The sequence below is a fragment of the Lissotriton vulgaris genome, chromosome 5 (genome assembly GCF_964263255.1).
Source record: "Lissotriton vulgaris chromosome 5, aLisVul1.2, whole genome shotgun sequence".
NCBI classification, from domain to species: domain Eukaryota; kingdom Metazoa; phylum Chordata; class Amphibia; order Caudata; family Salamandridae; genus Lissotriton; species Lissotriton vulgaris.
In genome coordinates this window covers 1,467,113,125-1,467,129,238 of record NC_141693.1, presented here as the reverse complement: position 1 = coordinate 1,467,129,238, position 16,114 = coordinate 1,467,113,125, and positions in this window count along the sequence as shown.

Genomic DNA, 16,114 nt, shown 5'->3' with positions numbered 1-16,114 from the left:
CTTGTTCATTACAGCATGTGCGTAGAGCACTCCAATACCCACGGTCCAGCCACTGCTATATAAAATTGTACTTAAAATAAATACTAGGGGAACAGCGTATCAGTCAAAATCGTCTCACACCATAGCGCAAACCTCAAGCCGCACCACTCTTACCGCCAGTCTTAAGCACCTGCTGCATTTGTGTCAGCCACCCATGGCCCCGCCCAGGTAGGGCCTCATCGCAGCCGCCTAATCCCGCTCCTGTGTCCTTGGACCCGGGCAAACCCTCCCCCAGTCCACCCCCAGTCAGAATAATACCTGCGCCAGAGTCCCGGCTGTCTCACATACGACATCGGGCGCCACTGCCCATGGCCTCAAACAAATGGACTTTCTAATCCCGTCAAACCCCTGCACGTCAGTGGATCTTTCAAATCTTTACTTGTAAGTCATCAACCCTGCCTAATGGCCCCCAATTAGTCTGCTTGCCTCAGCTGTGGGCAAGCCCCTCCTGCTCCCCAGATCCCCCTCTGCGCCCGTACAGTGTGTGTACGCCCCCCAGCTGCTTATTATATGTTATGTTATGTTATGTTATGGAAATTTGTATAGCGCACGGCTGCCCCAGCCAAGGGGCGTCCCGGCGCTGCGAGCAGACCAAATGCAGAGTGAAGGTGCGCAGATAGAAGACAGATTATTGGAAAAGATGGGTTTTGATGGCCTTTCTAAAGGCTAAGAGGTCTTGCATCCCCGTATGGTTTCAGGCAAACTGTTCCATAGCTTGGCAGCAAGGAAACTGAAGGATCGGCCACCAACTCTGGCCAGTCTAGTACGGGGAATGGTCGCTAGATGTTGTCCCTCAGAGCGGAGCGATCTTCTAGGGGTGTACTCAGACAAAAGGGGGCTCAGCAATGGGGGAGAGGCGGTTTTAAGGATTTTGAAGGCTAAACATAGAGCCTTGAACTGGATCCTTTTTCCCACCGGGAGCCAATGCAGTTTTCTTAAGGTTCCTGAAACTGAAGAATGACGAGGGAGGCCGACCAAAGCCCTGGCAGCCGCATTCTGGACTCTCTGCAATCTGGTGGTTTCAGCCAGATTCGCTCCCAGAAGGAGAGAACTGGCATAGTCCAGTCTAGAAAGGATCGTCGCCTGAACAATGAGCTGGCGGGTGCGGCAGTCAAAGAACTTCAGAATGGGCCTGATGTTGCGTAAAATGCCGAAGCACGTGGCAGCCACTTTCTTGGTATGGATGGTAAATTTTAGAGCCGAGTCGACCCAGACACCCAGATTTTTAACACAGTCTTTTGGCTTGGGGGGTGGACCTAGGATGTCAGGCCACCAGTTATCTCCCCAGGATGCGGTGTTTTTTCCCAGGAGGAGAATCTCGGTTTTTCCGGCGTTTAACTGGAGAAAATTCGCCGTCATCCAGTTGGTGATGTCAATAAGTGTCTGTTTAAAGTGATGGACTTCCAGACCACTGTTGTTATTCAGAGCCACCACCAACTGGCTATCATCTGCGTATGATACCAGTGCCATTCCATTCCTTCTAGCCACCTCCGCCAACGGGCGAACATAGATATTGAACAGGGTAGGGCTAAGGGACGAGCCCTGCGGCACTCCCTGTCCAATGCTATGCTCCTTCGAGATGTAAGGGGGGGTAGAGACTCTGAAGGACCTGTTAAACAGGAAGTCTCTGAACCATCCCAAGGCTGCCCCTGTGACTCCAATTTCCTCCAATCTCGTCAAGAGGACCTCATGTGACACCGTATCGAAGGCAGCACTGAGGTCCAATAGGACCAGTGCTGCAGTTCCGCCGGCGTCAAGAATGGAACGGAGGTCTTCAGAAACACTGAGCAAGGCTGTCTCGGTGCTGTGACCAGCTCTAAACCCATGTTGGGAGTCATCCAGAATGTTATTGGTGAGGAGGAAATTGGACAGGATATTGTTGACATGTGCCTCGGCCACTTTGGCAGGCCAAGGGAGCAGGGAGATCGGCCTAAAGTTCTCCGGGAGTGAGGGATCTAAAGTGTTTTTTTTTAGAATGGGGGACACCCACGCCTGCTTCCATTTGGAAGGAACACTGGCGGTGGAGAGTGACCGATTGATAATGTCACGGACGTGATCTGTGATGAGATCGTGAGCTTCACAGAAAAGGTCCGGTTTTAGGGGGTCTGCCGGAGATCCGGATTTAATCTTTCTACAGATTTTTGAGAAATTCTCACGGTCAAGTGTAGGAATGGAAGTGAGGGAAGGCCTGGTAGGGTCAAAGGTGACCAGTGACTGTGGGCATTTGGGGAAGGTGTCGTATATCTTCTTGATTTTATCTGTAAAAAAATTGGCCATGTTATTGCAGAGGTCAGGCGAGGTAGTGATAGTGTTAACAGATTTTTTAGCAGTGAGGTCTTTCAGAATTTTAAATTCCGATTTTGAGGTATTAGAGCTATTGTTGATTTCACTGGCATAATATGCCGCTCTTGTTCTGCAGACCTTACGGTGGTAGGTTTTTTGGAGCAGGACATACTCTTGTTTAAGGTTGTCATCGTAGTTTTTTCTCCAGCATCTCTCTGCCTTCTTACATTCCTTTTTCAAGGTAGCAAGTTCTGAGTTATACCATGGACTCGCCGTGTGGGTGCGGGCCTTGGTCCATCTGGCAGGGATAAGGGTGTCAAGTGCCTGGGTAATCCAGAGGCAGAACTGATCATATCCTTCATCCAGGTCCTCACTCGGGAGTAGGGGCTTTAGTACCAGGAGATCATGTAGGTCTTCAAGGCGGAGTTTTCTCCATGGCCATTTCTGAACTGGGGGAGTGGGTGCTACTACAGGGCTCGAGTTGCAGGGGATAGTTAGCGTCACTAAGTAGTGATCAGTCCAGGTCATGGGAATAGGTGTGTCAGAGGACCCGCCGGTGATGTTGGAAAAAATGGGGTCAAGGAGGTGTCCTGCTCTATGGGTAGGGCCACTGACAAGTTGATTGAGTTCGAAAGCCGCAAGATCCGCTAAAAAAGTTGCCGCTTTAGACTCAGTATTCTTGTCGAGATGTAAATTAAGATCGCCTATAATCGTAAAGTTGGCAGAATTAATAACATTAGTGTTCAGGTATTGTAAAAGGGAGTTAGTGAAGGGAACGTCAGCACCAGGAGGTCTATAGACCAGAAGGCCAGTAGCACAGAACTGGGGATTGACTTTGATCGAGAAGCGAGCGCTTTCGCTGCCTCTGATGTCTACTTTACCGAGTTGACACTCAAAGTGGGATTTAAGTATGAGCGCTAGCCCGCCCCCTCTCGTGCCCCTGTTCACGGTATAGATAGAATAGCCTGTGGGTGTTACCAGGTTGCAGACCGAGTCCATCTCGTCAAGGAGCCACGTCTCAGTCATGAACAGGGCATCAAGAGAGTGGTCAGTTAAAAGATCATGAATTTCAGAATGATGTTTGTACATAGATCTGACGTTAATGTGACCTAGCCTGAAGGTATGGGCAAGGGGGGCTTGGGGTTTACATTTAGAAGTAGAGCACAGTTGGGAGGGAGTAACAAGGGGGTGGCGTATATGCGCAGGATTGCGTCTGGCGCAGGAGCATGAGGAATGCTGAAGGCTCAACAGCTCAGATTTGGAGTAACACATCTTACCGCCTTAATGCCAGAGTGAGGAGCAGAGTGCCTGGCGCCTAGCGCTACCTTAGCGCGGACGGGCGCAGACGGGCAGCTCTTTGGCGGGTCTTCGGCGGGTCTTCGGCGGGGCTGCGCGCTCAAGATGTTGTGAGGGCTAAATAGCCACAGGAAGTTGGACACTAGAGCGCTAACCGCTCTGCATGCTGGCCGACCGGAAGTGTCCCAACGAACAGATGCAGGGAAACGGATCCTACAGTCAGTATTATGGCGTGTGGTGCAGGGGAAAGTGAATTTTAAAAAAGCACTATTCAAAGTACACAATTCAGAACAATTTAAAAGGACGTTTTTTTAAAACAGCGCGTTAGCTTACACTGCCCAGGTCAGGTCGCAAAAGCGGGTCAGGGACACTGCCACTGTCTCCTTTCCGCGAAGCGCTGCAGCCCCTGTTCCGCCTAAATAGCCACAGGAAGTTGGACACTAGAGCGCTAACCGCTCTGCATGCTGGCCGACCGGAAGTGTCCCAACGAACAGATGCAGGGAAACGGATCCTACAGTCAGTATTATGGCGTGTGGTGCAGGGGAAAGTGAATTTAAAAAAAGCACTATTCAAAGTATACAATTCAGAACAATTTAAAAGGACGTTTTTTTAAAACAGCGCGTTAGCTTACACTGCCCAGGTCAGGTCGCAAAAGCGGGTCAGGGACACTGCCACTGTCTCCTTTCCGCGAAGCGCTGCAGCCCCTGTTCCGCCTAAATAGCTACAGGAAGTTGGACACTAGAGCGCTAACCGCTCTGCATGCTGGCCGACCGGAAGTGTCCCAACGAACAGATGCAGGGAAACGGATCCTACAGTCAGTATTATGGCGTGTGGTGCAGGGGAAAGTGAATTTTAAAAAAGCACTATTCAAAGTACACAATTCAGAACAATTTAAAAGGACGTTTTTTTAAAACAGCGCGTTAGCTTACACTGCCCAGGTCAGGTCGCAAAAGCGGGTCAGGGACACTGCCACTGTCTCCTTTCCGCGAAGCGCTGCAGCCCCTGTTCCGCCTAAATAGCCACAGGAAGTTGGACACTAGAGCGCTAACCGCTCTGCATGCTGGCCGACCGGAAGTGTCCCAACGAACAGATGCAGGGAAACGGATCCTACAGTCAGTATTATGGCGTGTGGTGCAGGGGAAAGTGAATTTAAAAAAAGCACTATTCAAAGTACACAATTCAGAACATATCCATAACTGCTTGCGTGGCAGCCATCACCTCAGGTCCCCAAGCGCCCTTCTCACTCTGAGAATGTCCCGTGACCCCGGGCAAAATTTCCAACCATGCTGAGCTGATCAACACCATTACCGAACATTCTAAACCAGCAACTTGTGTCGTCCCTTCAGTCCCCTGTCCAGTCCCATGCCTCCCGTCACATGACCCTAAACAGCTCTCCAGCAGCCTGCCATAGCAACACCTGCCTCTCCCTCATCAATCACCACCCAATGCCCCTGGCCAACCAGTTGTAGACCCTCCGTCCATGCAGCTCCCTGGCCCCATCCAAAGACCCGTACCTGAGAGTCTGTCCCGGACCTCCTTCTCCCGCACAGTCGCTGATGTTCCCAGTCGTCTTCCTCCCGCACTTGTCTGCAGCCGTACTGGCCTCCTGGAGCAAAACAAAACCGTCCAGTTACCTGTAAACCCCCCCCTGTCGAGCCCACTCAACCGCCTTCCCATTTGTACTGCATCTCATCCCACAAACACACCCCTCCCCCCAGCAATCCACCATATCCATGACAACAAAACCCCATACGCATCCGCAGACCCCCATGCCGCACGCCAACTGTCACACACTGGTCGTAATTTCTGCAAAAAATGCCATAATGCTGAAATGTATATACTGCGCGATCCCACGATGGAGGGGCAGGCCGCCACGGACCCCCCTGCAGCTTCCGGCGAGCGTCCCGAGGCCGTCATGCGCCCCACTGGCATCCACTGTACTGCCGGCACAATATCGGTCTTGGGCCCTCCCCCTCCCCCCCCCCCCCCTCCCACCAGGTTGCTCCAACCAGGTGAGGCCTGAGCACCACAGAGCCTCGCGCCATACTGGCGGTCCCTCACCCCTACTCACAGTGCCCCAAAAACGCCACCTGTGCCCCGGACCACATGCCATGGCCCTCCCGCACAGCAACCCCCAAAGAAAGGTCCCTACAATAACAAGCATAGAGGCGCTCCAGTGGCGACATTCACCCTAACTGTCATAATTCATTACTAATTCTACTTATAGCCATTGGATTCCTTATATACATAAGAATCTGCCTTAAAGCCCCCTCGGCCCAACCCGCGCCGACTCCCGACAAGTGTGTCCCTTCCACAAGCGTTGCAGTCCGCAGTAGGGGGCGCACTCCGTCCACCCGCCCAAACCAATCGTACTAAATAGCAGGACACAAGCAGGGGGGTGGAGGCGGGGGTAGATAACTCTCAGTAAAGACAATTTAGGCTCAGTGAAAAAAGTATGCACCAGAGACCGCCCGATGTAATACGAAGACCGGGCAAATTATACCGCCTCTGGCCGGTCAGCCGCCGGCCTACACTCAATAAACGCTTGAAGTGAGTAAAAAACCCTGATACAGTTCAGTTGACATAACGATGCAAGCGAAATAACGAATATTGCTCAGTCCTGCTCCTAAACCTAGGGTAGCCAGCCACTGCGCATGGACTGGACATTACTGTCCCAGGAGATATTTTACTATCAAGGGGGGCTTGGGGGGGGGGCAGCCGACCGCAGGGAGGTCCCCACCCCCGGGCTGATTGGGAGGGGCTAGTGGGGGGGGGGGGGTGCATCAGAGCGCCAGCCTTGGGCTGGTTTTGGGCTGGTTTTGGGCTCCCTCGGTTCCTACTGAGGGAGCCCAGCTATATATTCCTCTGGCCCCTCCTCCCGGCCACCATTTTAGGTTGAATGACCTGGTGGCCGGGAGCTCATTAGTTAATTTGAAAATTTTCCCTCCCTCCCTCCCTATTCTCGGTTAGCTCTTTCTCTTATTTTCCCCGGGTCTTTTATTTATTTATTTATTTTCATTATTTATTTGTTTTATCTTCCATAATTTTAGGGTCTTTTATCGGAACAGGTGGATATGGGGTAACAAAACATGTTGTTCATTGTCGCTTGGAACAGGTGCCGTGCGGAAATTGGGCGTTCTTGGTCAGCAGGGACATGAAGGTTGTTGGGTTTTTGCTAAAGTTGGGCTATGGCTGGAAAAGTTTAAATAGTTGTTTCGTGGGGTGGTTACAAGGTTTTGGGTAATGTAAGTTGTTGGTGGGTAAGTTTTGCAATGTGATGTTTTGCGGTGGGTTGGGATGATATTTAAATGATTATCAGGTTTTGGTATTGTTTGAATTGTAATTATGTTGTGCTGGGTGGGGGCGGGGTTTGTGACGTGTTAGGGGCGGGCCTGACGTTTGGGGTTGTAAGGTAACATCTTATTTAGTGAGGACTAGTTTTGTGAGGCGGTTGCCAGGTTTGTATTGTTGTAAATATGCACCTGTTTCAATAAAAGCGGCCTTTTGCACACTCTCAATTTGGTCTGGTGTCTGCTCACCCCCCCTCACCCCTCCCTCCCAAACTAAACCGGCCCGCGCGCGCCACGTTGCAGCCGCCGCCGCCGCCCCCCTCCCCGCAAGGCAGCGAGCATCGCGTAGGAGGCAAAATTGCACAGCCGGACCAGCCGCCCACTTAAACTTCTGCCGGACACCAAAACTGGGTGCCACATCAAGCTTATCGCCGCCATTATCAAAAGATGCACATGTCTACACGGCCCAACATCTAAGCAACCCCACCGATGCCCCCCCACACATGCCCGCAGGCCAGACCGTCACCCGCCCGGTGAACACGCCAGCAGCAGCCCCTCCCACCGGCCCCGCACCGCCGAACCAAGCAAGTCACCATAACTTCAGAAAACCGCACCCCGCCCTAAAACCGAAGGACAAATCGACCCCGCCCCCGCCAAACAGCCAAATCGGCCCCTGCCCCAACCACCCACCTACCGACCATAAAGTTTCCCTATGTCCCCCCCCCCCCGTGGTGCACAGGTGTTAAGAAGAGGCTGTTTCTCCTCACCCACCACCTTATATGTCCTCCCAGATCCCGCCCCTTCCCCTTGCCCCTCTAATCCCACCCCCCACCTTGTCCTTCCGGTCTTTGCGCGAATTCCCCAGGGGAAGACTGGTCTGCGACCTTCACTTCCCCTGGGGGCCGCATTCTTATCATCGCCAGTGCCAGTCCGATTGAGGACCCAGCAACAAGGAACTTTCTAACACTCCGTAGGTGAGTGCCCTGTGCGCAGCCCCAATCTGCTGGTGCCTAAAAAAATGAACTTGTCCTTGTGCACTGCAGGGGTGGATGCAGCGCTTCACCACTGTGCCCTACCTTCCGGGCTTCTACTCGATATGGGAAGCTGCAACTGGGGCAGGGCCAGGAGGAGAGCAGGTGGTTGGCCTCCTCGCATCCTTTGCAGGATGAAGTGTTTTTATTAAAAAGTTCTACTCACAAATGGTGTTAACTCTCACTGCGGCTACACCCATGCAGTCCAGAAAGAAGCGATGTATCCGGTCCGTGGAAATCGAAATGCTGAACTGTGTGCAAGATTCTTGGGTTATGTTTCAATATGTGGCATATGACAATTACATTTCTCTTAAGTAGGGAGATAGTGATCCTTTTAGAAATGCATTTGCATTTTCTTTCTGATTTGCTTGAGGGTTGAAGCAATTTTTTATATGTTGTTCCAGATGGTGGATGTGGAGATTAAGAATATTTTCCTTTTCCAACTGGTACATTGCGTGCATTCTTATTATTTTCACGTTTTTTTTATATTGTGCACATTATTGTACTTCTTTATCCTAATAAACTTTTTTTCTGAACTAAAAAAAAAAGAATATTTTCCTTCCGTTTTTTCTTCTTGCTGTTCTCCATCGCTGGTCTGCCAGGGTCCTGACTCCTTATGTTATTGGGGGAATTTATAGAGTGAGCTTTCACCATAAGGACTCTTGACACTAAGGTAGAGGAAGTGGGACTGTCTACCTGTAGTGGATTTTTTTCTTGGCCTGGCAGGTAAATGGCTTGCAATCCCCACCCCCCAAACAGTGAATGTTACAATAATCTCAAAACAGGGAAATTCATTATTTTTTCTGCATGTCAAAGACTTTCTGCGTTGGAGGAGGGACACATACAGCCAGCCCTACACATCTTTTAAATCAAATTGATGTAAATTCAAGTAACTTTCTGGGGACAATAACTACAGTTTTCAACTAATTAAAGGAAAACCATCTATTTTAGGCGTGTTTTCGCCTTCATTGGCTGCACTCCAACTCGGGAGTTCTGCACCCTCAGGGTGCCACTACTGTGTTGTGACAAATGCATAATATAAAAACCGGAGTTCCATCCATGTAAAATTAGTGAATTGGTAAAGTGGTATTGTTCCAAGAATGTAGCTGTCATTTCAGATGTGGCCAGAGGGCTAGACCACTCAGGCCAGGCAGGGAGCCTAAGAACCACCCACACCACTACAGGCCAGTACACATTTCCCTACACTGGAAGGAGAGAGCGGGCAGAGAACCCAAAAGAAGAAAGGATCATGGTTAGCTGGGAAATCACAGGCATGTCTTTCCTGCTACAATGCTTTGGAGGCATTCAGGAGTGTGCGGTTTTGAGCAGTACAGAGATGTGATTGAGAAGTGCCAAATGTTTGCCGCTCCCCAAATGTGGTGGTGGTGGCCGAGTGGTTGTAGAAGGAGCAATGGTTGCAATTTCCACTACAGCAGCCCAGAAATCTGTAGGGTTCCACTACACTGTGGTAGCACCAAACTGGTCGTCAGCACAACACAACACACATGACAAAACAGCTGGCTGTATCTGGTATTCATGGGAATAAAAATGAGCCACACAGTGGGAGCACCATGAAACCCACAGCACCTAAGGGAGGAAGCCAAGCCTTGGACTTGAGGAGAAGGAGAAGGCCTAAGGGAAGCTTTGAGCATCAAACACATGCAGCCACAGTTCGTATAGGGCGTGCCACTGGGCACTGACGTGGGGTGGGGGAGGGGCAGGGTGGGGTAAAATGCGGTAAACGGACGATTTCAGGTAAGTAACAAAAACAATAAATAAAACGAATGTTGTTGCGCACGCTGCATCACATTTGGCGATGCAGCGCGCGCAACGAAATTAGTTTTATTTAATTTTTACGTTACTTACCTGAATTCGTCCATTTGTCGCATTTTACAACCCCCGCCCCACGTCACCGCCCGGTGGCACGCCCCATACAGGCCGTGGCTGAACACATGTGGAGTGCCTCCCATATCAGAAACAGTGGCTACATCCCTTAACTAGCTCCTCAGAATTTTGGACTAGGTTTTGCAGATTGACACAATATCTGAAAGTGAATGAAAGTGTGAAATATTATTGCTCTGTTGTGAGACCCCAGTAACTTGCTTTTCCCAGGATCATTACAGCTGACTGCTTCCTTCCACCCGATGCGAGAGAGAGTTGCATTTTAGGATGTAGTCTTTTTTCTTGTAATTGATTGCTTGTTGTAGGAGTTGTGCTGGGGGCCGCTCTCTTCTCATACGTAAATGTAAAATGTAAATGTAAATGTAAATGTAAAATTAATCTAATTGGGTGTTTGAGTTTGTGGCATCACTACTGAAATCCTGATTTGTAACTGGCCTATTTTTGATTCAGGGACCAAGCTCACAAGCCTAATGCTGCACTGCCTGCTCCCACTACCAACTCTTTTCTGTCTTCTTTGCCCCATTGCTCCCGTCATCCCAGCTTTGAAGCTTAAGGACATTGACAAATGTTTTTGCATGTAAAATCCATATCCCTACTGAAGGTACATAGGGGTATTTTCCAGAGGGTAGAGATGCAGTGCAGTGAGGGCTCAGAGGAGAGATTTCAGAGGGTACAAGAGAACACATGTACAGGGGCACTGGATGGTGCTGGCGGAACAGATACAAGACCACCGGAGGGTACAGAGTCAGGGACTGCTGCAGGTTCAGGTACAAAGAAAGGAATGAGGAAGGGGCACTCATGGGCATATGGGTAGGTTACTTAGGGGGCATAGAGGTAGGGCACGAGCTTACAGAAGAGTATCAGGGTTCATAGATCTGTGAGGAAATCAGAGGTACTCTCTACTCTATCCTTTATCTTGCACTCTTTATCAGGTTCATCTCTTAATACTCTCTCCCCTTTCCCTTGGTATTTATTCAACACATTCTGGCAGGTGCGTTCTGCCCTTCACTCCCCTGTCCTTTATCAAAAGGTGTACTCAATTTTCAGGTTTTCTGTCACACCTGTCAGATATTTTGCACCCATGCAGGCAACTTCCATCTCTGCCCTGTACCATCCACTCCCACCATAGGTAACCTTCAACTCCTTTAACAATCCCTTTATTCCCCTTAGGTACTCTTCTCTAAATAGAATGCCTCCTCTTATTTACACTTCTCAACCACCTTCGATGTGCCAACCATCCTACCCAAGTACCTTCGTTAAGGTGTGGGCATGGGAAACTCCCAGATGAGAACACCCCAAAATGTACCTCAATAACTTGGCTACAGATTTGATGATTTAGAAACCTTGTTAAATCTCAATTTCATGAGGCAATGTGTCCCCAAGTTAAAGGCACCTCCACACACATAAAAAATAAAATGGATCCAGTAATGACCCAATCAATAATTAAGTTCCATATCAACAGATTTATTACAGAAATTCAAACAGTACGATGGGGTCAGTCATAAAGGCTGCCAGTAAATACAGCATTACAGGATAGTGAAAAGTCTGAATTATTCCAAGTCCCAAATTAGCAGCAAAATAACACAGTGTTGCAGTTTAAAAATCACTCAATAGTGAAGTGATACTGCCACAAACTGTGCAGCATTACAATGTATTTGTCTTTTATTGATGCATAATTGTCTTTTTCAATACATAATTATCTTTTTCTTGATGCAAACCCTGCAGCATAAGTTGGTTCTCCCCTGTCTCATAACTCTAGAGTTAAAGAACATCACATGTGTAAGCAATCTGTAATGTTCTTGTTAATGCAATGCCATATTATGGGAACAGGATCATTCGTCTTTCAGTAAAACAAGTCTTATAATTTTTTGTTTAATATACAGGTGCCTCTAACAAAAAGGGAAACGTTATAGTTACCTTTCAACAGTCTGTCAACGAGTACAACTTAATACATGCAAGGGCACCAACAATACATTACAGATTGAAGCAATTTGTCATCATTTGGACCCCAACATTTTTTGTGCCCTTTAAATGTTTTTCATTAGCCCCGCCCTTAGTCCCTCCTCTAGCCCTACCTCCTTGCCACGCCCCCTACAGGGCCGGACTGGGAACCAAAACCGGCCCTGGCAAAGTGCTCGGCAGGCCCCACCCCTCCCCCCAGTGGGTTGTGGGTGCCGCCAAGCTCTTTGCCAGGGCCTGTTTTCGGCCGATTTTGTTACAGGGCCGATTTTGCAGCTATGCTTCAAAAACAGGCCTGTAACAAAAACGGCCCCCAGGGGCCCCAAACCGGCCCCCCACCCGTGTGGCGCACCGGGGATTGCCCGGTGCCCGCTACGGCCAGTCCGGCCCTGGCCCCTTAGCTCAATCTGATGAGTACCTGCACTTTTTTTCCATTTAAAGCACTGTTTAACACTAACGGGTACTGAAAAACAACAATCTGCATGCTTTTATCATAGCGGCCATATTGAAATGTGCTACTGCATGTAATTCACTCAAAAAAGCAAACGTGTTCTAAAATACACAAATATTAATTCTTTGGTGTTTAGGCAGCCGTCATGATTACAGAGGTTTTGCCATGCAATGTAGTGAATATAAACTAAAAGCTTGATATGAACATACCAGTATAACTCTTCAAGCAATGGCAGATGACGAAATTGAGGCGAGGCTAACACTGCTGAAGGTTTGTTTGGAGAAGCATCTAAACACAAGGGTGGTACATCGACAACAGTGTCCACTACCGGTCCCAACCATGCGACTTTTCAATCGATCGATCTGCAATAATCTTGAAAGAGTCACCAAAACTGAAATTTCTAAGTGGTGTGAGGTGCAGACTCTGAAACGCTGTGTGGAAGTGGGGAGGGTCCCCATTGGACTGAGGATAATGATCACTCCATATACAAAAACCCACATCGTGAATTAATTAAGGAATGTGCGGAGCTGAATGCTGAAATTTCCAAAAGAATGATTGTACTTTTAATTAAATATGTGTCCATAGATAGGGACAACATCATGGTACAAATAAAGGAACTGACTGATCAATTACATGGCCACGATGATTAAGATGCTGTCAGTAAATTTCTGAAGGAGACTGGAAGGGTTGAGATTTTGATCAATACCTTATCACTATCGATCTAAAACCCCGGTCTGGTCGACTGAATCTTTATTGCCTGTCATTGAGGAAAGAAAGTGCATCTGTTACCAAGTTAGCTCCCCCAATAAAGGACTCTGCTTCGAAGGATCACAAACAACTTCTAGCTTTCAAAGATTTATTATAAGTTGCAGGTACAAGCATCTCAAGATGAGATTCACTAAATATACGGGCCCAATTACGTACATGTGTTCTCTGAAAGCCCTCAGACGAACAACAGAAACTATCAATACCAGTTCTAAAAACAATAGTGCCGTTAGCATAGACACGTATTGAAATCTATCGCTCATTTACAGGCGGAAGGAAATTACAGGTTAGGCTTTCCCTACCCTGCTCTAGATGGTATCCCTACTTAACCAAGTCTCAACCTATCAAAGGTGTCAGCAGTGAATGACTCCCAAAGGAAGCCACCCACTCTCGAACTCTTGGTGAAAACCTATAGTTCTCCAGTCATGACCCCTCTCTGCCTACCCATCCGCTCTCTAAAGGGTCCTCAGGCGTCTGCTCTAACTCCACCCAGGGGTGCTGTCCCTAATACAAAAATACAACAACATTTAGGACGCCCCTCGTGAGACGCCCCTCACGTGGTGTAACTTCTGGCTGTTTCCATGATGAGGCCTTGCGGTTAGAGTCGACCTTGCTTCTCAGACTCGTCTCCGGCCCGCTGATACCCCTTAAACATTCCGGAACCCTCCTCCATGTCTGGTCCATTTCTTGAACAAGCTTCTATTCATTATATTAATAATTGAATACCCCCTTTTCTCTTCCAGACAGACATCTGCAGCCTGTTCCCAATTCTCATGGTTTTCCAACCGCCTTGCAACATTCCCCAACCCAGATTAATACGTATAAATCAACATTAAAACTTTCCAGCTCTACTACATTTTATAGCATTCAACTTCTTCTTTTAATTATTAGCATGTTAGTACTCATACTCTACTGATTTCGGTAAACACATCTATAAATCAAAAGCCTACTCATTATTCTAAACATTAGTGCAATCCATATTGTGCATTTTAATCGCCTTCCCCCTCCCGCCTTGCTCAGGCCCTGAGGCCTACCACATTTCAACATTTCCGTATGCCATCTTACATTTTAGCAGCTACACAACATGGATTCAGGAATAATCACGCTCAATAAAAGCTTATTACTTCACACATTTCTGTATTAGTTCCACTTCTATTTAAACTTCTATATTAACTACACATTTCAGAATATAACTTTGGATACTATCAGCACTCATGGCATTTCTCTTCATGATTTGTGCTTACTACGTGTAAGTGTGATGTATTTCTACATTTTGGTCAGTTTGCGCTCTCTCAGTTCCCCCCTTTGATGACCTCTCGGGGTCATCATTAATATTCAAACTGCAGTGATTGCTAGCATAACTCGTTTCTGTGTTTCCAAAGCCCTCAGACTCCGGTACTGACTATCTTGTATGGCAGCCAATCTCTGCAGCTGTTTACTCCGAGCTCTCTCTGACCTTCTTGATCTGTACCATTTGAATACCCTCACCAATCCCCACAACACAATCCCACAGATCAATATTATGATGATAGGTTTTAGTATCTTCCACACAAAGCTTTTGCCTAACGTGGTGAGCCAACCTCCTGCGTCACTTATCCCCTGGCCCACCTTTTCCCAGACATTTTCTCTGCTCAAGTCTTCGATCTCCTTATGAATATCAGTTATGTTCCTAATAACCTTTTCAAGGGGCTTCGAATTGTCTGGAATGTAAGTACAACATTCTTGGACCTTCAAAGCCTTACAGACTCCGCCCTCTTTTGCTAATAGGACATCTAAGGCAAGACGGTTCTGAAGAACCATAGCCCTTATCGATTGCATCTCTCCTTCTACCAGCATTAAGGACTGAGCAGTACTGGCAGACAACCTGTCTACGACTGTTGCTAGTCGTCTAATTTTAACATCATTAAGGATTAATCCTAGAAAAGGGAACACAGCTCCAAAGACATCTCCAACCATTTCTACACCTCCTACATCTCTCCTTCCTCTCGATGATGTCTTGCCCTCAATGATCTCTAAGTCTTGGGCATGGTATATTTTAGGGAAGATAATTGCCAAGTAACATGAGCCATACCAATTATCAGGTAGCTTCACGTAAGCATTCCTTCCACACACGAAATATACATTTGGAATCACTTGCATTCCCTTCAGGAAGTCCTTGGTGTAGTACTCTAAATTGAAAGCATGTTCACAGCTAACTTCTCCCACGTATACATTTTCATAATACGTTTTGGCTCTGTGAAGACATAACTTTCCTCTCTGCGTTCTATCTAAAGCTATTGGACCACTACTACCCTTTCTTTTGTGTACCCTTTCTTCGTCGGTCCAATCTGTTTTCCCTTGTCCTGATTTTTTCAAAATCTTTTGCCTCCTGTTTCGATCATCCACCTGCCCTATGAACTTTTTCTCAACTTCCGACACCTTGCATGTCAGATTATTTCTGCGGGCATGTGAAGTGTCTAATGTAATCCAAGGAATGAAGAACTTGGCCAATCTGTCTTCACTCTTCCAGTAGTCCCATTTGTTCATCTGCTTATAATTTGGGACTTCTGGTAACACTGAGTCATAATTGGAGAAATAGTATTCAAAACTATCTCTCCCATAAAATATACTGAGCAATAAGCTACATGTAATGCCATATGTCAGCGGGAGGTGATGATAACGAATGCCTTCATCTACAGACGCCGGCAACTGCATGCAGACATAGCAGTCCTTGACCTCCATGGCATCCACATATTCATACAATAATTTTGCATAAGCATTTGACCTAAAGTCACCTTGGGACTCATCCACGTGTAACCTGCGGGCTTCTGCAGCTAATAACGCTTTCTCTTGTGTGTTTTCCCCTTTCCCACCCGCAACGGTGGGTGTAAGCGCCTCTACAGATTTCGCATCAGTTACTTTTGCCTCTTCCTCATGTCCCTTTACATAGGAGACTGTCACTACTAAAGCTATTAGTATTATCACTCCTACTATTAGTGTACCTATTATACATTTTGCTCTGCGGTTCTGGGTACCAGCCTCCATTTCGTCAGATAGTGTGGTTCTCTCGTAACTCAGCACAAAGTTCCTTTCTTTCTTCCTTTCCTTTACAGTCTCTT